This window comes from Tamandua tetradactyla, chromosome 7 (assembly GCF_023851605.1).
Source record: "Tamandua tetradactyla isolate mTamTet1 chromosome 7, mTamTet1.pri, whole genome shotgun sequence".
In the NCBI taxonomy this organism is placed as follows: Eukaryota; Metazoa; Chordata; class Mammalia; order Pilosa; family Myrmecophagidae; genus Tamandua; species Tamandua tetradactyla.
This window is the reverse complement of record NC_135333.1, coordinates 135,377,748-135,402,324: the sequence shown is the minus strand read 5'-3', so window position 1 is coordinate 135,402,324 and position 24,577 is coordinate 135,377,748. Positions and strand designations below refer to the sequence as shown.

The 24,577-nt window shown below is 38.7% G+C and overlaps 1 long non-coding RNA gene across 1 annotated transcript in view; it reads right to left on the bottom strand.

Annotated features, from left to right (window-relative positions):
* LOC143690166 (uncharacterized) overlaps positions 1 to 20,054 on the bottom strand; it is a 61,393-nt gene extending 41,339 nt beyond the window's left edge. Inside the window, exon 1 of the long non-coding RNA XR_013179018.1 lies at positions 19,940 to 20,054. This is a non-coding gene — a long non-coding RNA (uncharacterized LOC143690166). The remainder of the gene's footprint in view (positions 1 to 19,939) is intronic.
* Between the last annotated feature and the right edge of the window lie 4,523 nt (positions 20,055 to 24,577).

Below are 24,577 nucleotides of genomic sequence, written 5' to 3'. Positions count from 1 at the left end.
ATTAGGAGACACATCGACAGAATGGGTTAAATAATGTTATCTTTCTATACGCTGCTCACATGAGACCTATCTTAGACCTGAGGATACAAATAGACTGAAAGTGAAAGGATGGAAATAGATGTTCTATGTAAGTTGTAACTAATAACTGTGACCAAAAGAAAGCACAAATATGCTTTAGTAAATATTAGATAAAATAGATTTTAAATGTGATGATATTATAAGAGATAAGATTTTCATGTTATTTGTAAAAACATTTGTATCTTTATATTGTCTTGAAATAAAAAACTTGAAAATGTTCAATAACATAGGTCTTACTATTTCAAAGTTGATGTTTCTAATAACTTTCTACTTGATATTATGAGAATATATATAGGTTTCATAGCTACTTAAAAGGTATTTAAGTTAGTGTTTAATATTAAGAATTTAAGAAATGCTGATATCTGTATCTATATTTTTTCCTTGTAATTTTAAATTGGTTTATGAAATTTACTGTACAAACACAGGCTTTACAATGATTATGTTTTGTTTGGAATGCTGTATTCATTTCAAACTGTAGTGTATCCCAGAAAAGCCATGTTCTTTAATCTTTATTCAATCTTGTGGGGCGGAAACCCTTTTGATTAGATTATCACCACAGAGATGTGATGTGCCCAGTTGTGGGTGTGATCTACTGGTTAAATGGAGATGTGCCTCCACCCATTCAAGGTGGGCCTTGATTAGTTTAATAGAATCCTTTAAAAGGAAAAACACTTTGGAGAAACCTCAGTTGCAGACACTTGGAGAACAGTTGCTTCAGAGCTGACAGAGATATGGATGTTTAGAGAGTTAACAAAGCCAATATGAGCCCCAGACATTTGAATATGCAGCACCCAGTAGACATCACCATTTGCCTTTCCATGAGTTGTTAAGCAAGCCAGAATCTGGAGAGACCCAAGGGAAGCCAAGAGATGAAACCCAACCCCAGAGAAGCCAAGTGAGGAACCTCCACAGGAAACAGAAGCTGAAAGCAACAGAGCCCAAGTGCAAGGGATCAGCAGATGCCAGCCATGTGCTTTCCCAGCTGGCAAAGGTGTTCTGGATGGCATCAGCCTTTCTTGAGTGAAAGTATCCTCTTGTTGGTGCCTTAATTTGGATATTTTCATGGCTTCGGAACTGTAAACTTGTAACTTAGTAGATTCCCTTTATAAAAGCTGCTCCATTCTGGTATATTGCATTCTGGCAGCTTCAGCAAACCAAAACAAATGCCAAAAAAGAAAGTGTACAATAAAGAGAAAAAGAAAGAAATCATAAATCTATACAGCTAAGGCATTTAACCAAGATATACAAGATTCTGATGATCAATTCATCAATTATCTTTAAATCTCCTGAAGTCTCTAATCAAAATGAGCTAGCTGTGCTATAACCAGTAAGATGATACAAAAAACAAGCAAACAAACAAAAAGATTTACTGGTTTAAAATAGATTTTTACCAAAGGCCATCTTCATGAAATTCATTTTAAAAGTTTCAAAAATCTCTAAACTGCCACTAGTCCTTTCTCTGCAGGGCACTTTAATGAGTCCATGTCTTAGTTTGTCAGGCTGCTGTGACAAATACCACACGACAGCTTGGCTTAAACAATGGATTATTGATTCATGGTTTCAGAGACTAGAAGGCCTGCTTCTTCCCAGAGTCAGTAGCATTCTGCTGTGATGGCAATCCTTGCAGTTCTTTGGCTTCCACATCACATGGCAATGTCCTTCCTTCCCTGTCCAGGTTCATTCAACTTCCAGCTTCTGGCTCCTCCCCATGGCTTTCTCTTCCATGTCTAATTTCCTTTGCTTATAAGGACTTCAGCCACATTGAATTAAATCCCACCCCCATTCAGTTTAGGCACACATTAACTCATAACACTTCAAAGGTCCTTTTACAGATGGAGTCACACCTATAGGACTACAGGTTGGGACCTGGACCTGCCTTTTGTGGAGAACTTGGTTCAATCCCCAATACTTGGGTTTAGGCAATTTCTCATGTCCCACCCTCCTACCACAAATTCAGCTCTGTAGCACACATAACTACTTGGAAGTTCCCCTAAATATGCTTGTGTCTCCATCTTTCAACATGTTGTTGCTTCTACCTCAAATACCCTCCCTCTGACAGTCTGCCTAATGCCTACCTCTTCTTTAAACATCAGCTCAGGAGTTGCCTTCTCTTATCTCCCCAACACAGCCTGGACTCTCTTGCTTCTGTGCTCCTACAACAATCTATTTATACCTCCATCAGGATGTCCAACAAATGTTAATAAAATTGCTTGCTTGTTTTTCTCTCCTTACCAGACATATGTTCTTCTGGGAATGAATTATGAGTTTGACTCTGCATCTTCAGCATGTAAGGCACATGCCTAAAATAGAGCAAGAGCTCTGCAAATGTTTGTCAGACAGATGACCTTTCCTGAAGGTTGGGACACTGAGAAAGGATAGCACTATGGGCAGCCAGGGCTATGGCTTCTTAGACAGCTCAGAAGGGAACGACAATATGGCTGCTTACTTTCCTCTTAACCCTTCTGGTCATCTATCAGGTATTCTAGATAACTCCATTTCCTCATCAGCCAGTCTTAAACCATCAAGAATAAAACTTTGCTTGAAGCAGGTTACAACACTGCAGGCTTTCCAGGCCCCATGGAGAACTCTGACTCTCTAAGCTCAACAATGAGTAGGCCACTCTACCCCTCTGCCCAGTCTCCTCTAACATATCTGACATATGTTATGTCATATGGATGCATATCTGACACGTATTGTATGAGTCTGAATTTCTTTATCATGGACTCAGCACAGACATCAGAATTTGCCCTCTCACCCCAACTCCACTCACTAAAAACCCAGGTTTCACTATTTTTCCTCCTAGCCATCTTTGTTCTATAGGGAGTTCTGTTTCATGGGTAGAAACTAATTAATCACTTCATATTTTAAATTTTTCACTAATTCTATGAAGGTACCATATCTATGTCCAGAGAAAAAGAATATTTCAGCATATCCCTAACTTTTTAAGACCATGTAATTGAGGGAAACAACTCCCAAATAAGGTACTTTGATGTAATTATCAGAAATTGGTTGGGATATGGACTTTTTATAGTTTCCAGTATTACTTATTATTTCAATATTCTAGATTATGAAGTTAAAATCTTATTTCTTTTACCTAATCTTTGATGATCTACAGAGACTTGAGACATAAAAGGTCAGATTGTCTATATGTATTCTATTTTAAATACCAGTTTCTATCTATTCATAACCAACAATTTATTCAAATCTTCCCTTTCAAGAAGCCTTTCTTTTTAATCTCCAAGAAATTATTTTACTCTCTGTGCTCTCAGCCCTATACTTCTGCCATACCATAATAATAGAGTGATAGTTTTATATTGGGCTGTGCAATTGTCCATTTCCTCTTACCTACCCTCTCTTCCCCACTCCCACCCCCGGTCTAACATGCCATCACTTGAGCAGCAGCAGCAGTTTCCTGTATATACTGCTCTCAGTCACAGAAGCCACGGCTTTCAATGGTGAAAAACTGGAAACTGAGAAATAAATAGCTTTTTGTTTTGGTTTTTTTTTTAATTGTTGTTTGGATAGAGTGTTGGATAATTTTTGTTTTTGTTTAGTTTGAGTTTTGGAAGGGTCAGAGTTCATTGTTTTGTTTAGAAGGGGCAGAGTTGATCATTTTTTGTATTTTTAGTTCTAAAAATATGGGCCTTCAATATCATAAGCCAAATCCTGGAGGACATAGAGCACAGACTTGATATAAGGAACACTAGAGTGTGATGCTATTTGTTCCTTTATTACTCCCCAAATAAGGCAAGAATTCGACTGGAAACTAGACAAAGAAGAATCAGAGAGATATGACCAGGTAAGGGTCCCTGGGAAAGGTCCCAGAACTCTACCTGCTAGGCTGATTCCTGGGATAGGGAGATGGGTGACAGGACTGTAGAAACTGCAATGGAAACCCTAGGAAAGTTTGAGGGGATTCTAGAACAGAAGGAGGATTTCCCAGCTTTACAGAGGATTATCCAGAAGAGTATAAGTCTTGTGGAGTAGCCCCACGTTCAACCTGACTGCAATATCTGGGGAGGATGTACAGGCTATTGAGTCTGAGGGAAGTCTTACCAAGTCCACATGCTGCATTCTCAAGCCTCCAGAGAAGGGTGCAGAACCGGCTGAGAACAGGCCAATACCTCTTACGGGCCTCCAAGGGATGCAGAGTGAACTGAGTATGCATAGCAGCCAGAAGGCTTAATAGGATCATAATCAACTCAAGGGAGGTAATGGCGGGAAGGGTTATACACCAGGGGTCAGGTAGCGTAAGCCAATTTCGGGAGAAACCAGTCATGCCTACGACCAGGTATCCTCCTTCAATGCCAGGAGCAGGCATGAGCCCCTAGGAACATGGGCCCCCTAAACCACTTTGGAGAATGGTAGAGAATTCTGAGACAGTGAGACTTAAACCAGAAGGAACTAAGTTACCTTGAATTGGAAAGATTGAATTTTCCATTACCCAGTGGAAATGGAAGCTTCTGGGCTAAATTGATTTCAATTTTAATGAAATAAATGCATCTTTTTTCATACCCATCTCTTTACTCAATTTTAATGAAATAAATGTATACTTTTTCACATCCAACTCCTTACTTTTACAACTTAAAACATTATCGTTCATTCATCCAAATTTAAATATCTATTCCAAGCACTGTGCTGAAAGCAGGAGATATAAAGGGAAATAACACATGCTCTGTCTTTAAGAACTTTGTGGTTGGGTGCTGGAGTCCTTATAGCTACATGTAATATGTACTGTAATAAAGACATATTACCTTCTGAAGTGACTGTATCAAATAACCATGAACTTTATGACTTAAAACCACAGTAATTTATTCTCTCCCAATTCTGGAGTCCAGAAGTTCAAATCAAGGTGTCAGCAGGACCACCCTGCCTCTGATGGAGAGATTCAGTGCTTTGCCTCTTTCAGCTTCAGGTGGCAGTTGGCCATCCTTGGTTTGTGGCTGTCTCACTCCAATCTCTGCCTCCATGGTCACATTGCTTCCTGCTCTCCTGTCTGTGTCAAATCTCCCCCTGCCTTCCTTTTATAGGGACATGTTATTGGGTTTTCTGTCTCCCTAGATCATCCAGGATGATCTTCTCATATTAAGATCATTGACTTAATTACATTTGGAAAAACCCCTTTTCCAAATAAGGTCAGATTCATAGGTTCCGGGGATTAGGATGTGAACATATCTTTTGGGGGGTGTGTGCATGGGTGGGGATACCACTCAGCCCACTGCAGCATGATACAGCACCATGTATGGCATCTAACGGCCTGAGGGAGAGAGGTCATTTTCCCAAAGCTGGGTCTGGACAGATGAGTAAGAGTTTGAAATGTGTGGTTGTAAAAGAAGATATTCTACCCAGAGGAACTGCACTGGCAAGAGAATGAAGAGCATTAAGTGGAATAATGGGGACTTAGGTAAGTTGATCATATGTCCAAGTTTGCCTGGGTGATTCCCAGTTCGCACTTCTTGTCCCTGCGTACCCTCTGATTTAGCATTTTGTTCTGGATGCTTCAGAACCAGCATGAGTTTAGCGGAACTCAACTTTGTACTTCCAGCCTCTGCTGTGGACAAGATCTTACACCTGTGTGAGGTATGTGTGCAGTGAGCAGAGTTCCCGCTTTAACTCATAGTTGAGCCTAAAAGACAACCAGCAATACCCTCCTCTCTTTCTCTGACACTCCTGGCACAAAGTAAGCAGCACTTCCCCTTCAAGGACACAGTGCAAGTCACTCAAATTAAACAAGCAACTAGGAGAGATTCCTGGTGGAGGGTGGTGGTGGCATAAGTATTCTGCTTAGTTGTGCTTCTCAAATGCTTGGTTCATCAGCCTGGTCTACCCTGGCTCATGGCACACCCCTCAAGAGACATACAGCCACCAAGGTCACAGAGCAAGTAGAAAATATGGTGAATTTTAGGTTAGGTGGTATTCTAGTTTGTTAGCTGCTGGAATGCAATATACCAGAAATGGAGTGGCTTTTAAAAAGGGGAATTTAATCAGATGCTAATTTACAGTTCTAAGGCTGAGAAAATGTCCCAATTAAAACAAGTCCAATCAAAGGCATCCAGGGAGAGATACCTTGGTTCAAGAAGGCTGATGATATTCAGGATTTCTCTCTCATCTGGAAAGGCACATGGTGAACACAAATCACAGTTTCTCACTCGGCTGGAAGGGCACATGGTGAGCAAGGCATCATCTGCTACTTTCTCTCCTGGCTCCCTGTTTCATGAAGCTCCCCGGAAGGTATTTCCCTTCTTCATCTCCAAAGGTCACTGGCTTATAGGCTCTCTGCTTTCATGGCTATGTCGTTCATCTCTGCTCTCTCTGAATCTCCATTCTCCAAAATGTTTCCTCTTTTATAGAACTCCAATAAACCAATCAAGACCCACCCAAATGGGTGGAGACATGTCATCACCTAATCCAATTTAACAACCACTCTTGACTAAATCACATCATCCAGGGAGATGATCTGATTACAGTTTCAAACATACTGTAATTGAATAGGGATTATTCTACCTTTATGAAATGGGATTTTGATTAAAACGTGGCTTTTCTAGGGGGCATATATCCTTTCAAACCAACACAGGTGGACACGAAATATAGGTAGGAAATAGAGGCTGAGCAAGCCTTCAAAAGACCCCTTGTTACACTGGGGTTTTTAAAAATCATTTATTGTATATTATAAATTTGCAGCTCTTTATTTTAATATCTGGGGATGCTGTTTTATTTTATTTATAAATCCTGTTTATAATAGCAACAATAAATTCCAAATTTCCCATATTTATTGGGAAACTAAGTACTAAATTTTCATCTCTCAAGAAATTTGATGATGAACATATAACTTGCACAAAAGATTTTTTGACATTTACCATACTCTATGTGGCCCATCAGAAGATGCATCTCTGCTGAAGAAACATCAGCATGCTCTTCAAAAATGAATATTTTAGAAAGGCTGTGCTGGACAAAGATGATTTAACACATGCTGCTACAGAAGAAGGCTTGACATAGCACTCTGTGAAGCATTCATTTGGACCACTATTATAAAGGGAATTTTGCTCATTTACAATGCCAAGCTTTCTTGTGTCCTATGTAAAAAGCTAAGCAGAGCGATCGATGTGTTCCCTCCATTAGTAAAAGAATTTCACAAACAGCTAAATGGTATCAGTTTTACATCACAGTTATCAGAGGCTTCAAATAGAACACCCATCAAGTTAATTCCAATAATGCTTTGATTTTTTTATGCAATTCATGGAATTAAAGTAAACTATTTGAGGGGTGCACAGATGGTTCAGTGGTAGAATGATCATCTTCCATGTGGGAGACCTAGGTTCGATTCCCGTACCATGCACCACCCAAAACAAAACAAAAGCCATAAAGTAAACCATTTGGAAGTTCCCTTTGCCAAAGGTGAAACATCTGACATTACTATGAATGCTGTTATAAATTCAGTTAGAAGGTGCAATATTGGAGACAAATTTTTAGAGTAATAATACAACTGAAAGTAATAGAGAGTTTTGGTAGAGCAAAACTATTTGCATTTCCAGGATGCTATCATAAACTGGGTGGGCTTAAACAATGGTAGTTTATTGACTGGCGGTTTCCCGGGCTTCTGGGGTGTCCGAAGCCTCCAGGGCTTCCAAGACTGGCAATCCTTCACGTTCTTGTCACATGATGATGATATCCTCCCCTTTTTCTTCTGGATTCCAGCTGACTTCCAGCTTCCAGCTCCTGCCTGTGGCTTCTCTCTATGTCTGAATCTCATCCTGCCTATAAAGGACTCCAGTAATACAGATTAAGGCCCAATCTCATTCAGCTGACTGCATCTTAACTAAAATTAACATCTTCAAATGGTCCTATTTCCAATGGGTTCACAGCCACAGGAATGGATTAAGAATAAGAACACATTTTTTCCCCATGGTACTTAACTCAATTTGCACTGTGGTAAAGACAATATTTACTAAATTAAGAAACCCATGATATAATTCATAAATAATATGTAAATCTGTCTAAAATAAGCTTCTATATTCTGTCAGTCAAAATAGGGTTACTTTTAAATATGAGATGATGTTTAATTAAAAGAATATTTCAGCATGGCACTATGTTTTCTCTGTTTGCTGCCCGTTATCAATTGAGTTTTAGAAATACACAATCCTTTAAATAAATTATGTTTTAAATGAACCTAAGTGGCCTACAATGGTATTTGTCTTGGAAACAAATTCTTTGAATTTTAGTTGCATTTATCAAAAAATCATTGGACTCCTTAATCAGAGCATTAAATAAATGGAAGGCAAAAAAAACTTCAGGTTTTGAAACTTTTATGAAATTACAGTAATTATAACAAAACTTACAAGCAGAGAGGTAATTAAATTTGTCACTACAAACTTATTGCAAATACATATTTATATAGTTGGCATGAATAGAATTGCGAAGTAGTTACATGACAAAAGCTGACAAAATTTTAAACCTTTATATTCTGAAAACAAGATTCACCATTTAATAGTAATTATCATCTTTCAACTGGAGGACATCCCTTATGGAGAAAACTCAGGGTTAACCTCAGTTATAACTATATCCACACTTGGGAGCACTTTAAGACCTTAAGGCGGAAAGCCACACTGTGCTTGTCATCAGCCCATTGTTTTCCTGCCTGGTAGGCTGTGGAAGTGACTATTCTACCACTTTGTGCAGGTGATTCTGAATGCTGCATCCACTGACCTGGGGTTGCCTAGGGTCACCAATGCATACTGGAGTTTTGTGAGTCCAAAAGCACTTCTTCAGCCATTGAGGAAGACTGTCTGCGAGGGCTTCATCATAAAACCTATCTCCAAGAAAAACAAGGTCCCACTTACGTTGTTCTAAATCCCAAACGTTTTGGGTTGAAATGGGAAAAGGATATAGTTGGCTCAATCCACAATTTAGTTGTATAGCCCTTCCTGCAAGAGGGTGTATGTCGTTGGCCAACACCCTTGATATCCCACTCATTTTAGCAGAATAGCTGTAACTCCTCATCCACTCCCAAGAACTAACACAGATTTTCCTCGGATGGGTGTCGGGATCATCTAAAAGACTTGCCTCTGCCAAGACCACACTCAGAAGTTAGAGCAAAGCAAGGCAGGCAGGCGCCTCTGCAGCTGTTTCCTCATGTTGTTGCCCAGACACCTCCAGCTCCCACTTCCCAAGGCAGAGCACTTACTGTAGTTTTTAATGGGACTGTTTTGCAGATTCAGCAATAATACAAACAGTTTGCTGGTCAATAAGTATTTCACAAATAAATAAATATTTCAAAAATTGTGTGATTTTAATTATTCTTAATAACCTTTCTTACTCTCAAAAATGTCCCACATTGGTTAATGAAAGAGATTCTTGCCTAAGCTCAACCTAAGCACAGACAGTGTGGCAGCATATGAGAGTGCTAAGGGGGCTTTTAGGCCACACTAAGAGATTTGGTTTTGTTAACAGTTTGAGGAAGAGGCCGAATAGGGCAGGAGAGGGGTAGGTGGGCAGGATGGGCAGGGAGCCAAGCCCCCAACCCTACTTCAAACAGTGCAGCTCAGCTTACAGCTATTTCACATATTGAATTTCCACGTAAGCTTTGATTTGAGGAAATGGTTCTATGACTAAAAATAAGCTTGAGAAATACTGCTATAGGCAATGGTTATCAGGGAAGTTTTGTTTTTTTTTTTTTGGTTGGTTGGTTTTAAACTTTTTTATTGTATAGTATAACATGTATACAAAGCAAAGAAATAAAAAAGCAATAGTTTTCAAAGCACTCTTCAAAAAGTGGTTACAGGATACATCCCAGAGTTTGTCATGGGCTACCATATGATCCTCTCATATTTTTCCTTCTAGCTACTCCAGAATATAGGAGGCTAGAGGGCTTAAATACATTTTTATCATCATAATCGACTTTTTTCCCTTCTTTTCATGTGAACAATAACACATATACAAAAAAGCTATAAATTTCCAAGCACAGCACCACAATTAGTTGTAGAACATATTTCAGACTTTGACATGGGTTACAGTTTCACAATTTTAGGTTTTTACTTCTAGCTGCTCTAAAATACTGGAGACCAAAAGATATCAATTTTATATAAATTGATATAAAAGATATCAATTTAATGATTCAGCATTCATATTCATTTGTTAAATCCTATCTTCTATGTATAATTCCACCATCACCTTTGATCTTTCCATACCTCTCCTTAGGGGTGTTTGGGCTATGGCAATTCTTAATTTTTGAAATTGGAAGGGTCTGTCACTAATATGGGGTAGGGAGATGGAATTACCTGATGCTCTGGAGAGGCTGGACTAGGTTTCAGGACTTATCTGGACCAGGGACCCATCTGGAGGTTGTAGGTTTCTGGCAAGTTACTCTAGTGCATGGGACCCTTGTGGAATCTTATAAATTGCCCTAAATGTTCTTTAGGATTGGCTGGAATGTCCTGGCTGGGGGTTGGCAGGTTATGATAGGTGGCAAGGTCTACCTGAAGTTGCATAAGAGCAGCCTCCAGAGTAGCCTCTTGACTCTATTTGAACTCTCTCTGCCACTGATACTTTAATTTTCCCCCATTTGGTCAGGATGTAATTGTTGATCCCATGGGGCCAGGTCTGGATTCATCCCTGGAGTCCTCTCCCATGTTGCCAGGGAGACTTTCACCCCTGGATGTCAGATCCCATGTAGGGGGGAGGGCAATTATTTCACTTGCAGAGTTGGGCTTAGAGAGACTGAGGCCACACCTGAGCAACAACAGAGGTCCTCCAGAAGTAACTCTTAGGCATGCCTATAGGTAATTTAAGCTTCTCCATTACCTACATAAGTTTCACAAGAGTAAGCCTCATGATTGAGGGCATGGCTTATTGATTTGGGTGTCCCTAAAGTTTGGCACAGCATCAGGGGATTCCCTGATGGTAAAGTTTCTCCCCTCCCTCAGGGGACTTTGCCAACACATTTTGATTATCTGCTTAAAATACTCTAGGATATTTCCAGGCATTACAATAATCTTTACAGGATTAAGGGACCACTTTCTTCTTCTGTGCTTTCTGTGTTTCAGTGATTCGAATGTGCTATATAGATAGGTTGAATTAGATTATGCACTACAGAAAATTTCAGTTCCAGATCAACTAAACCTTTCTTCCATTGGTCTCAAAGAGTATGTGCGGTTCTAAAATATTGACACTGTCTTCCTTACCCCTATGTTCTGAATTACTTTAACCTCAACCAGGGAAGATTTTTAAGCAAGGGAGTAACTTGATCAAGTTTGCATTATTTAAAATGTCACTCTGGCGACACTTCTGAGGATGGACACTTATGAAAACGAAACTGGAAAGCTAAACACCTGGAACATGGACCTTTAGCATATGCACAGAAGACTTCACTGCACTGAGATTTAATGTCATGCCCTCATTTGGTCTTTTACAAAAGACCAAAAATCATGTTTCCAAGACCCCTTGTATGAGAATCTACATGTTGAATTATGGTTAGAACTCCATGGATAGGAAAATTCTATTTTTTCAGATGATCTAATTTGAATTCAATTGCAAATTAACAGAAAGTATATTACATAATATATTTCCATAGCTACTCAGATGCTCAGAGTTAAAATATGTTTAATTGCAGCAACTAATGTAATCTAGGCATTTGTGACACAAATTTTTTCTGTACTTTGCCTTTGTTTTTTTAATTGCCATTTCAAATATCTCTTGGAAGTCCTGAATCTAAATCCAAAATAATAACTACAGTGATAGCTAATATTATATAGGGCTTATAGTGCTAGGTAATGTTCTAAACTCTTTATGTATATTAATTTATTTAATCCTCACCAAAATTATCTCTGCCTTTGGGATTAGTGGATTTATTTATAACACATGGGTGACATCAGATAACATCTGTTTCCCTTTATCACCTGTATAAATTTAGCTAATAATTTCAGTGCTTGAAACCCAGCAAAGCATCGAAATAACAACAGCCAATTTCAAAAAAATCTTCACTCCAATGAACTAAAAATCAAATCATAAGAGAAAGTTACCTCTCTGATCCTTGATTCCCTCTTTTGTAACACTATTAGAATAATGATACATAATAAGGATATAGGATTAAAATGCTGTAAAATCATGTTGAAATTTTTAATGAGCTACATAAATGTTAGATATCATTTTACAAAATAATCAATGAGGTTTTTTTTAATCTTACACCTCCCATGCAATCCATCAGCAAGTCAATCCTTATAATATGTCCAAAATTTAATCACATCTCAATATCCCACTATGAACACCCTGCTCCAGGCTACTTTCATCTCCCATCTCTTTTAATGGAACTTCTATTTTTAATTGGATAATTGACATTCTTTTAAAGAATAGAATGAAATGCAATTGAGAAGCCTATGCTTTTCCAGCATCTTAATTTGGTGAATCATTCTGAACAATCATAAATAAAGACATCCTTTTAAATGGATTTTTTTCTTTTAAAAAAAATTTGTCCAAAACAGCTATTCTGGATTGAAACAAAAAGTACCGGCAAAGAGATCTGGGCTGGAACTTTTATCCACTTCTATATATTAAAAATTAGAATTAAGAATATCCTCCATTTAGCAGACTTTATTCTGAGTTTACTAACCACTTTCATACTTTCAGAGTTTTCAGAGAAAGAAGGTGCTAATAATTTATAATTTATTTGAAACTTTGAAGAAGAATCTAGGCAATTCCATGGAACATTTTAAAAACATATTGAAAAGAAGTATTCTTTACCTAAAAGAGAGAGAGAGAAGCAGCACAATGCCTTGTTCTTAGAGATAGGTACAGCTAAGAAACTACAGAAATATGATTCAGGAACAATTGTTACACGTGTTATTTTTTAATATTTTGATAATAAACATTAAGAAGTTTATCTGTTTTAATATGCAACGATGTTATTTTTATATTTTTAGAAAGACTTGCTTTTAATATATTTTTTTCTCTTACATTTTCTTCACATATATTTGTATTTTCTTCAAATCATGATTGTTTTCAAGTACAGAAACAGATTCTGCTACAATATCTCGTTCCTCCCCACTACTTAAATTACATATTAGGACCATTATGTATTGCCTTATGTAATCATATTAACACAGCAGTAAAACTAGAAAAAAAATTGCAAATACGGATTTGTATAATCTTTCCCCAGGACCATTATCATACCTTCCTGATGACTGTCCTACTTTGGGCCCTTCTCCTCCACAAACAAATACAGTGGTCCTTTAGAAAATGCAATGCAACCCTGAACAAGAAGGTGGCGAGAGATTCTTCAGGGCCCTGTCCAACCACAAAAGCTTTGACTAGCCAGAAGAACTAGCAAAACATCGTTCTCAGGGCTCCAGGAAACAAAGGACTCAGTAGCAGGGTGCTCTAGTTTGCTAGCTGCCGAAATGCAACACACCAGAGATAGATTGGCTTTTAGTAAAAGGGGATTTATTTTGTTAGTTCTTCAGAGGAAAGGCAGGTAACTTTCCACTGAGGTTCTTTCTTATGTGGGAAGGCATAGGGTGATCTCTGCTGGCCTTCTCTCCAGGCCTCTGGGTTCCAACAACTATCCCCAGGGTGATTTTTTTCCTGCATCTCCAAAGGCCTGGGCTGAGCTGCGAGTACTGAGATGAGGTATGCTGAGCTGCTTGGGCTGTGCTACATTGTGCTCTCTAATTTAAGCACCAGCCAATTAAGTCAAATGTCATTCATTGCAGCAGGCATGCCTCCTAGCTGACTGCAGATGTAATTAGCAACAGATGAGGTTCACGTACCATTGGCTCATGTCCGCAGCAACAAAACTAGGTGCCTTCACCTGGACATGTTGACAACTGAAACTAACTACCACGCAGGGTAAGCTTTGAATCAAGAAAAAGTGGTAGGATCTTGTGGTGCCCTAGCTGGCCCCTTACCACCCCTCCACTGGCTCAGTGGGGAGCCAACCCATGCTCCCACTGAAGGTCCCTGGTCCCAGTTCCAGAGGGAGTAGAATGGCCCTCATGCACATACTGGAAGCATGTGGCCTAATCTGTCTGGTGATGGCCTAAGGGATTCACTGTCCCACAACTTGCCCTGCATGTAGAAGGCAGCCTTCCCACAAAAGACTGTGGGAGAGTAGTTAAGTTGTGCTGCCTGAGGCAAGAGATTGCTGGTTGTAAGATATACAGTGCAGTGACAGGGACAGTGAGGAAACCATTTATTATATACGAAGGAACATTTGTAATCATATAAATGGTGGGGGGGAGCTCCTAGGGCCACACACATGCTCCAAACAGAATGCATGTGCAAAAAGAATCAGAGATGCCCCTATGACTTGGTATCGAGCTATTCTCATGCAATCCATTGTATAGATATGCCCCAAAGGAGAGCACTTACTTAGGCAATCTACAAAGATTGGGAAAGTTGTTTGCATTTTTCCCACCTTCTCCCCCTCCAACTACTCCTCTTCCTTCTTTGGCTCCTGGCATACTCAGTCATAACATTAGCTGGATACAAACTTAAGAATCTGAAATGGGTGGAAGGGCCAAGATCACAGCACAGAACTGTAAGTAAAACTCCCAAACTGTGGAGGTTGGAGCCCCTCCCCCACGGGCATTGCTGGCTGTGTTGGAGACACATCCCCATGGGAAAAAGAAGCAGTCTCTACTAAGCAAGGGAAGGCAGCTAAACCCAAACTCCAATAGCAGTTTTAATGAACAAATCTGGACAGCTGAATGAAAGCTCCAAGCACATAGACCCAGAGCAAGCAGGAAAGGAATCCTGAGGTCTCTCCCTGAAGGGAGAAGGTGGGGCTGACAGAAAAAAAAAATGGTGGCTTTTGGAGTTGGCCAAGGTCAGAATATTGGAAAAGGGCTATGCCTCAAGAAAAGGGGCACATAGAGCCAGGTACCAACTCAAGCTCTTAATTGGCAAGGCTTGGGGGCTGGGAACTAGCTCTGAAAAGGGCTTTCTTATTTTCCTTTTTATTTTCCTATTCTAAGTAGTTTATTAGAGAAAGCCCAAGGCATTTCCAGTTGTCAGCACTGACCCAAGGAAGGATAGAGTTAAGATAAGTCTGAGAGACAAAGTAACTAGTCAAGGGAAGGAGATAATTCCCTAAAGGTCATATCTTCCCCCAAGAAAAGGGGATGGGGGTGGGCCCAGCTCAAATGGTGGCCCTAATTTAGAGAATTCAAGACCCTTGGGGCTGGAAAGCAGAAGGCTTAAGCCCACCTTCTACTTCAGTTCCTGTCTCAACCACACCCTTGTTAGGGAGGGTCTGCTGAGAGTTAAAGGTCTGGCACCACTTAACAGTGGTGGGGAACTGCAGGCTGACAAGCACCACCTGCTGGGCAGGATAGGAAAAGTTCAAAATCCAGTGGCTTCACAGAAAGTCTGACAACCTGCTGGGTCTCTTCCCCAGGAAATTGATACTAATTACATCCTCTTCCTGCAACCTGAGCATGTCTGGTCTGGGAAAATCTGATAGGGGTCAATCATATATGGAAACACCCTCCTTTAATAGGGATCAATCATATATGGAAACACCCTCCTTTAAAAAAAAGCTTCCATTTAGGCAGGGCAAGAACCAGAAAAATGAGAGCTGAAAAATTCTGATCAGTTAGACAGAAGCTATGCTAGAGGTTTAGAATAAGTTTAACAGAATGCCAAAGAACAAGTAGAGAACAAAGCCAACCAACAAAAGATCCTAGGTAAAAGAGTGAAAATGACCTTCAGAAAAAAAAAATAATCAGGAAAATCAGATGCCTAGACACTAGCAAAAAATTTTGAATCATGTTAGGAAAAATGAAGACATGGTCCAGTCAAAGGAACAAACTAACACTTCAAATGAGATACAGGAGTTAGAAGAACTAACTAAAGATGTTCAAACAAACATGCTAAATCAAATCAACAAATTGAGGGAAGATATGGCAAAAGACATGAGACATAAAGAATACATTAGGCAACCACAAAGAAGAGCTCAAAAGTTTGAAAAAACAAATGGCAGAACTTATAGGAATGAAAGGAATAGAAGATATGAAAAATGCAATGAAGACTTACAACAGCAGATTTGAAGAGGCCAGAAAAAGGATTAGTGACCTAGAGAACAGGATATTTGAAATGCTACACACAAAAGAACAGACAGGGAAAAGAATGGAGAAATATGAGCAGAGTCTCAGGGACTTGAATGACAATGTGAAGTGTGTGAATATGCATGTTATGGATGTCCCAGGAGGAGAAGAGAAGGAAAAAGGAGCAGAAAGAATAATGGAGGAAATAATCTCTGAAAATTTCCCATCTCTAAAAAAAACCCACAAAATTACAGATCCAAGCACAGTGTACCCCAAACAGAACAGATACAAATAGAATTTCCATTAAATGTAACAAAGGCTATAAACAATAGTGAAATGTCAATAAAAGGGGGATATAAGGGAGGTGTATGAGATTCTTGGGTGTTGCTGCTGTTGTTTTTCCTTTTAATTTGGTTTTTTTTTTATTCTTCTTTTTTTTTCCTCTTCTTTCTTTGCAAAAGAAATGGAAATGTCCTTATATAGATTGTGGTCATGAATGCACAACTATGTGATTATAACAGGAACCATTGATTGTTTATTTAGGATGATTGCATAGTCTGTGAATAAAATAAAATAAACAGAAAGATACAATTGCTGGAGAACACATGGAGAGAGAGATATACCTATTCACTGTTGTTATGGAAGTAGAATGGTGCAGCCCTTCTGGAAGCCAGTGTTGTGGTTCCACAGGAGGTTAAGTATAGGGTTGCCATATGTGCTGGTTCTGCTGTGTACCCCAAAAAAGCCAAATTCTTTAATCCTCATTCAATATTGCTGGGTGGGGACTTTTTATTGTGTTCGTGGTGATGGTAACATTTGACTAGATGGTTTCCATGGAGATGTGTCTCCACCCATTCAAGATGGGATTGCTTACTGGAGCCCTTTAAGAGGGAGCCATTTTGGAAAAAGCTTTAGAGTCCATGCAGCCAGAGACCTTTGGAGATAATGAAGGAAGACACCCCTGGGGAGCTTCATGAAACAAGAAGCCAGGAGAGAAAGCTAGCAGATTTTGCCATGTTCCCTTACAGCTGAGAGAGAAATCCCAAATTTTGTTGGCCTTTCTTGAGTGAAGGTAACATCTTTTGGTGCCTTAATTTGGACATCTTCATAGCCTTGCCTTAATTTGAACATTTTCATGGGCTTAGAACTATAAACTTGCAACTTAATAAATTCCCCTTTTTAAAAACCATTCTGGGCAGGCCATGTTGGCTCAGCAGGCAGAGTTCTTGCCTACCATTCCAGAGACCCAGGTTTGATTATGGGTGCCTACCCATGTTAAAAAGAAAAAAAGGTAAAAACCATTCTGCTTCTGGTATATTGCATTCCAGAAGCTTAATAACTAAAACACCATAAGACCTGCAAACCTGTTATTAGGTATATACTTGGAAGAACTGAAAGCAGGGGCATGAATGGACATTTGTACACTGGTGTTTATGGTGGAAGTAGTCACAATTTGCAATGGATGAAGGTAGCCTAAGGGTATATGAACTGATGAACAGAAGGTTTAATTGTAGAGTATATATACAATGAAATATTGAGAGGCTTCAAGAAGTACTGAAGTTGTGAGGCATGCAACTAGGTGAAGGAAACTTGAGGACAGTATGTTGAGTGAAATAAGCCAGAAACTAAAAGACAAATATTATAACACTTCACTGATATGGACTAACTATAATGTGCAAACTCTGAGAATTAAATCTGAGAGCATAGGTTATGAGGGGAAGGCTTATTATAAAGGTTCCTAGATTGTAAGCTTTTAGAGCAGTCACATATATTCCTGAGTTGTAACTGTTAGTTCTAAATTCTGAGATGCTGAGCTCTTTGCGTATAACCTGGTCATCCCCTGGAATGTTGGGTAGCTATGTGACACCTGAGACTCAGAGATAACTATAGATGAACATAAACAAAATATTAATAGAGAGGTGGAATTGTGAAAAAGAACCAAACAGAACTAAAGACCACAGTAACAGAAAATTTTAATTCCCTAGATATGTACAAAAGCAGATTGGAGTTAGCAGAAGGAAGAATCAGTGAACTTGAAGATAAAACAATGGAAATCATTCAGTCTGAGGATTAAAAAGAAGACAATGAGGAAAAGTGAACAGAGCCTTAGGAACCTGAGAGACACTATCAAGCATATCAGTGTACATATTATGGGAGTTCCAGAAGGAAAAGAAAAAGAAAAAGGAGCAGAGAAAAAATACAAGGGAAATAATGGCAGAACTCTTCCAAGATTGAATAAAAGACACAAATATATACATCCAAGACACTCAACAAAGTCCAAACAGGATAAACTCAAACCAATAAATAGACCTAGGCAGTAGCCTATTATAATCAGTCTGTCATATACCAAAGATAGAGAATTCTGAAAGCTGCAAGAGTGAAGTAATTTGTCACATACAAAGGAGTCTCAATGAAATTAACTGCTGACTTCTCATTAGAAACCACAGAGGCAAAAAGGCAATGAAATAACATATTTAAAGGCTGAAAGCAAAATAAAGCCACCCATGAAATCTATATCTTGCAATTGTCTTTCAAAAATGAGAGTTAAGACATTCTCAGATAGGGCAGACCATGGTGGCTCAGCAGGCAGAGTTCTCGTCTGCCATGCCAGAGACCAGAGTTCGCTTCCCGGTGCCTGCCCACTTTAAAAAAAAAAAAAAAAAGGTTAAGGAAGACATTCTCAGATAAAACCTGAGGGAGTTTGTCACCAATAGTGACAAATAGACCCTACAAGAGATGCTAAAGAGAATTCTAAAGGTTGAAAGGAAAGAACAACAGACAATAGATCAAAGCCACATGAGGAAATGACGATATGTTGAGTATAATGACATACATAAACATAAATGTCAGTACTACCATATTTTTGTAACTCCTCTTTTTACTTCCTATAGGATCTACAAGGCAAATGCATAAAATGTAATGATAAATTAGTGGCTTGATAATCGTAATGTATAGACATGTAACTTGTGACAAAAACTACATAAAGGTGGGGGGTGGGAGAGACATAAGAATATAGTTTGTGTATACTATTGAAGTTAAGTTGATATCAAAACAAATGAGATTGTAATTAATTTAGGACATTAAATTTAAACCCCATGGAAACAAGAAAATATCAGAAAATGTGTAAGCTCATAAAAAAGAAATATTAGAGTACAGGTTACTAAGGGCAGGGAAAGTGGGAGTTAATGCTTAATGCATGTAGAGTTTCTGTTTGGGGAGATAGAAAAAATTTTAGTCATGGAAGGTGGTAAGGATACTGCAATATTGTGAATGAGATGCTACAAACTATTGAATGGGATGCTTGGGAGAAGTTGAGATGAGAAAAATTTATATTGTATTTATGTTCCCACAATTAAAAAAAAAAAAGAACAATTTGAGATAATGACAATTAAATGCAATGCATGATCCTGGGTGGGATCTAGCAAGGGAGGAGAAAAGACTCAAGGAACATTATTGAGATACATAAAAAAAAAAAACATTGGAATAGTGACTCTAAGCTTTGTATGAATGTTAAATTGCTTGATCTTGATAACTACACTTTGGATAGCTACACAATTGAATACGTACCTTGTTCTTAAGAGATGAAGGGCAATATTAAGTATTCAAAGAGCATGCTATATACAACCTACACTCAGATGCTCAGAGAATGGATGATAGATATAGCAAATGTGGCAGAAGTTAAAATTGGTGGATCTGAGTATCTCGGGTTGGAAGTAGGGGTATGTTGGAGTTTCTGTATGGGATTTCTATTATTTTTTGTAACTTTCCTTTAAGTTTAAACATATTTCAAAATTAAAAGTTTTAAAGCAATACAATACAAATCATACCTCTTCTCAAAACCCTCTGAGTTAGGCAGAATAATGAACCCCCATGAAGATGTCCACATCCCAGTCCCTGGAATTGGTGAATAACTTGCATGGGAAGAGGGGCTTTACAGATGTACTTAAGTATCTTAGTATATGGGGATAAGGATTTTATCCTTGATTTTCTAGGTGAAATCACAAAGGTCCTTGTATGAAGGAGTCAGGAGCATCAGAGGCTGAAAAAGAGATGTAACGATGGAGGCTGAGGTCAGAATGGCACCATTGCTAGAAGGAGGCTGCAAGCCAAGGACTGTAGGTGGCCTGGAGAAGCTCAAAATGTCAAAGAACACATTCTCCCCTGGAGTGCTCCCTCGTTTCCTTCCCTCTGCTTATAGGTCACCTTTTCTGTCTACCTCCTTCTCCTGCTTGATTTCTCTTACTACCATTATCATCACTTGACATGTTATACATTTATGTGAATTTGTGATCATTGTCTCCCCTTACCAGAGTTGCTTAGCTCACTCCCATGTCCCCATAGCTTTGACAGTGACTGGGCATAGGAAATGTTCAATAAATCTTTGTTGATTGAATGGATTTTTCAAAACTGCTATGTTGTACTTCTAAAGTTCTTTCCACTTAATCTATTTTCAGCATTTTTGTCTTTGAGCAAAGAAACAATGAATCCATCAGGCTCTGTGGTCATGAATCCAATAGGCTCACTGCATACAACGCCCATGAAAAGTTAACTGGCAAAAAGATGAGCTCACAAGGCTGGCTGCAGCACAGACCTCCTGCAGAACTTCAAAAATGTTCAAACCAGAGAGTCAAGAGCACCATGGGCAATAGTGCAGGGACAGACAGCTCCTGACCAGAGGAACCAGTCAGGTTATAATGATAGCTCTGCACTTACAATTAATCTCAAAAGCCTGGCTGTGCAATTACCTGGTCTGGAACTAGATATTAAAATATTTTCATGCAGTATCACATAGAAGTAATGAAAGAGGGGGCGGGCTTTGGTTATTTATAAGGAATACAAAATTAATCATAGTTTTCGAAAACCTTCCCCTTTATCACTTTACATTTAACCAATAAAGTGTGATTGTGGATGACCTCATAGGCAATGGAAATTATAATTTTGGTGGACAGAATGGAAAGTGAAGCTGAAAGAACACTGTTTTGTATACCATGTTATTATAAGGTTTTCCTTCAACCTAAAGTCAGACCATGTTCCACATCTGAATTCCGGTGGAGATACAAGGGTTTTTGTTTTTATTTCTGTTTTACCATAAAAATCATTAACCTTTGTTTATCTGTATCACCATAAGCTTAAAACTTACAAAGCCAAACATAAACAAAGGACAGAATAGATGTATCCTTAGCTTAAACAGAATGTCTTCAATTGCTTATTATTTGTAGACATATATCAGTCCAAGAAGTATTATAGAATATAGAATAAATTCACCTCACATCTTGGAATGTCTTTCTGTATAGCTCAAATCCCCAAATTTTAAATTGTCATTGTAAGGGGAGAAGCCCTTACATTCGTCCTAGATACACCAAGGGAGGAGATGTATTAATCTGATTGATCAGAATTCCAGATAATCATGCAGCAATTTTATTAATGGTGTATTAAATATAAATAGCTCTTTGGCTTGTACAAGTAGTAGCTCCCATTCATTCTCTATAGCAGGAATAGTCACTGGGTCAGAGCTATCTCAGTCCCAGAAGTCTTACTCTTTCCAAATGTAGGCTTCAGCCTATTGGAAGCTGATGAAATTTCTTCTATTTTGAGTGTTCTAGTTTGCTAACTGCCAGAATGCAATATACCAGAAGCAGAATTGCTTTTAAAAAGGAAATTTTAATAAGTTGCTAGTCTACAGTTCTAAGGCCAAGAAAATGTCCCAATTACAATAAGTCTATAGAAATGTCCCATCTAAGACATCCAGGGAAAGATACCTTGGTTCAAGGAAGCCAGTGAAGTTCAGGGTTTCTCTCTCAAGTGAGAAGGCACATGGTAAACACAGTCATGGTTTCTCCCTTGGCTGGAAGGGCACATGGTGAGCACAGTGTTCTGCTAGCTTTCTCTCCTGGCTTCCTGTTTCATGAAACTACCCAGGAGGCATTTTCCTCCTTCATCTACAAACATTGGTGGCTGGTGGACTCTGCTTCTTATGGTGCTGCAGCATTCTCTGCTCTCTCCAAATCTCCTTCATTCTCCAAAATGTTTCCTCTTTTATAGGACTCCAGAAACTTATCAAGACCCAACCAAATGGGTGGAGACATGTCATCACCTAATCCAGCTTAACAACCACTCTTGATTAAATCACATCTACAGGGAGATGATCCGACAACAGTTTCAAACATACAGTATTGAATAGGGATTATTCTACCTTTATGAAATGGGATTTTGATTGAAACATGGTTTTTCTATGGTCCATACATCCTTTCAAACAAGCACAATGAGGTCAGGTGGGAATGGTAAAAGATTCCAAAATTTGCATGTAAGAAAGGGGGGCAAGGAAGCCCCATTTAGACCTCAAACCTAATCCAAGAACCACCTCAATTTATGCTATTGGGGTATTGGCCTGTTCTTCTCAATAATAAAGTAACCCTTTATCTTTCATTTGCTCTTCGTACTTCAATCTTTGTACGTCTATCTCCTTCAAGATTTCCTGGGTCTTTCTTAACAAACACCATTAAAATTCTGCCTTTTTCTCCCTCAGGCTTTCCTGGATCCCTCTTGCCAAATATGATTAAAACTCTACTTTTCATTATCACTAAATAATATATTTCCCCAAAAAAATGAAAAAGAAGAGATATGTAAACTTTGAACTGTCCTGTTGGTTTCTGTAATGAGCTTGATAAACACACTGTTAATGGTTGAGAACAATCTGGCCTTCAGGTGGCCTCACTCATAAAAAAACCCATTCTCCAAAATTACAATTACATAAAATTGCATTTTGGCAAAATTATGTGAACTGTAGTCCTGCTTGTGAATAGTCAAAACTTACATGTTAAATGCAAGAACAGAAAGGATCAACTGTTTTATTTTCAGTAATGTTGGCATTCAGCAGATTCCTGCAGTCTGGGTCACTTGGTTGTTAAAAACACAGGCTAAGTAGTTAGGCAAAATAGAATCGAATTCTGGATCCACCATTCAGAAGGCATGTAGTCTTGAGTGAATTCCGTAAGACTTTGTTCATGACTCTATAACGGAAATAAAAGTAATACTTATCTGATAGGATTTTTGTCGGGATCATATAAAAGCACTTGCATGATGCTCGATAGGTAGCTTGCACTCAGTAAATGTTAGGAGTGATTCATAATGTTATTGCTATTATTATGGCATTACCAAATGAATCCAGCAAATATGGTAATGACAAAGACTTTATAACACCCTTTAAATATTACCATAATTTAGAAATGCATGCAGAGCTAAAGCAATCTCATCGTTTTACGTGAGGAAATAGCATATATACTATACAAAACAACCAACCAATCATCATGACATGATCCCCAGTCCAACATCTTATCCAAAGTCTCAGAGAGAAAAAAGATATCAACTGAATGAAATGCACTAGAACATGAAGCATGGTAGATCTGTGCATTAGTTTTTTGTTGCTACATAACAAATCACAAATTTAGTATCTCAAAACAATACAAATTTATTATTTCACAGTTTTCAGAGAAGACTGTTTTTTAATCCATTCTTGTGGATGCAGACCTATTGTTGGGTGGGACTTTTGCTGAAGTTTGTTTCCATGGAGATGTGACCCAGCCCATTCAAGTCTCCTTTCCTGGAGCCCTCTATGAGAGAGAGCCCAGAGAAACTAAAAGAGAAAGAAAACGCCCCCCAGAAAAGCCAAAAAAAAAAAAAAAAAACCCTCAGGAGCTGAGAGAGCCATTTTGAAACTAACCCAGGAGAGAAGGACCAGTAGACATTGCCATGTGCCTTACTATGTGTTCTAGTTTGCTAGCTGCCAGAATGCAATATAACAAAAATGGAATTGTTTTTAAAAAGGGGAATTAAATGTTATAAGTTTACAGTTTTAAGGCCATGAAAATGTCCCAATTAAAGCAGGTTTATAAAAATATCTAAATTAAGGCACCAACAAGAGGTTACCTTTACTCAAGAAATGTCGATGAAGTTCAGGGTTTCTCTCTCCACTGGAAAAGGACATGGTGAACATGGTGACATCTGCTAGCTTTCTCTCCAGGTTTTTTGTTTCATGAAGCTCTCCCAGGGTGTTTCCTTCTTCATCTCCAAAGGTCTCTGGCTGAGTGGACAATCGGCCTCATGGCCCTGCTGTCATCCTTCCGTGTCCCTCAAGCTTTTTCCAAAATTCTTCCTCTTTTAAAGGATTCCAGTAAACTAATCAAGACTCACCTGGATTGGGTGGAGTCACATCTCCCTCTAATCAAAGGTTAATACCCACAATTGGGTGCGTCACGTCTCTGTGGAGATGATCTAATCAAGTTTCCAGTCTACATTATTGAAAAGGGATTAAAAGAAATGACTGCTTCTGCAAAATTGGATTAGGATTAAGGCATGGCTTTTCTGTAGTGTATAATCCTTTCAAACCACCAGGATATGGACAGATGAGTGAAAAAAAAAGGATAATAAATAAATAATAGAGAGAAAAGGGGGTAAAATAAATTGGG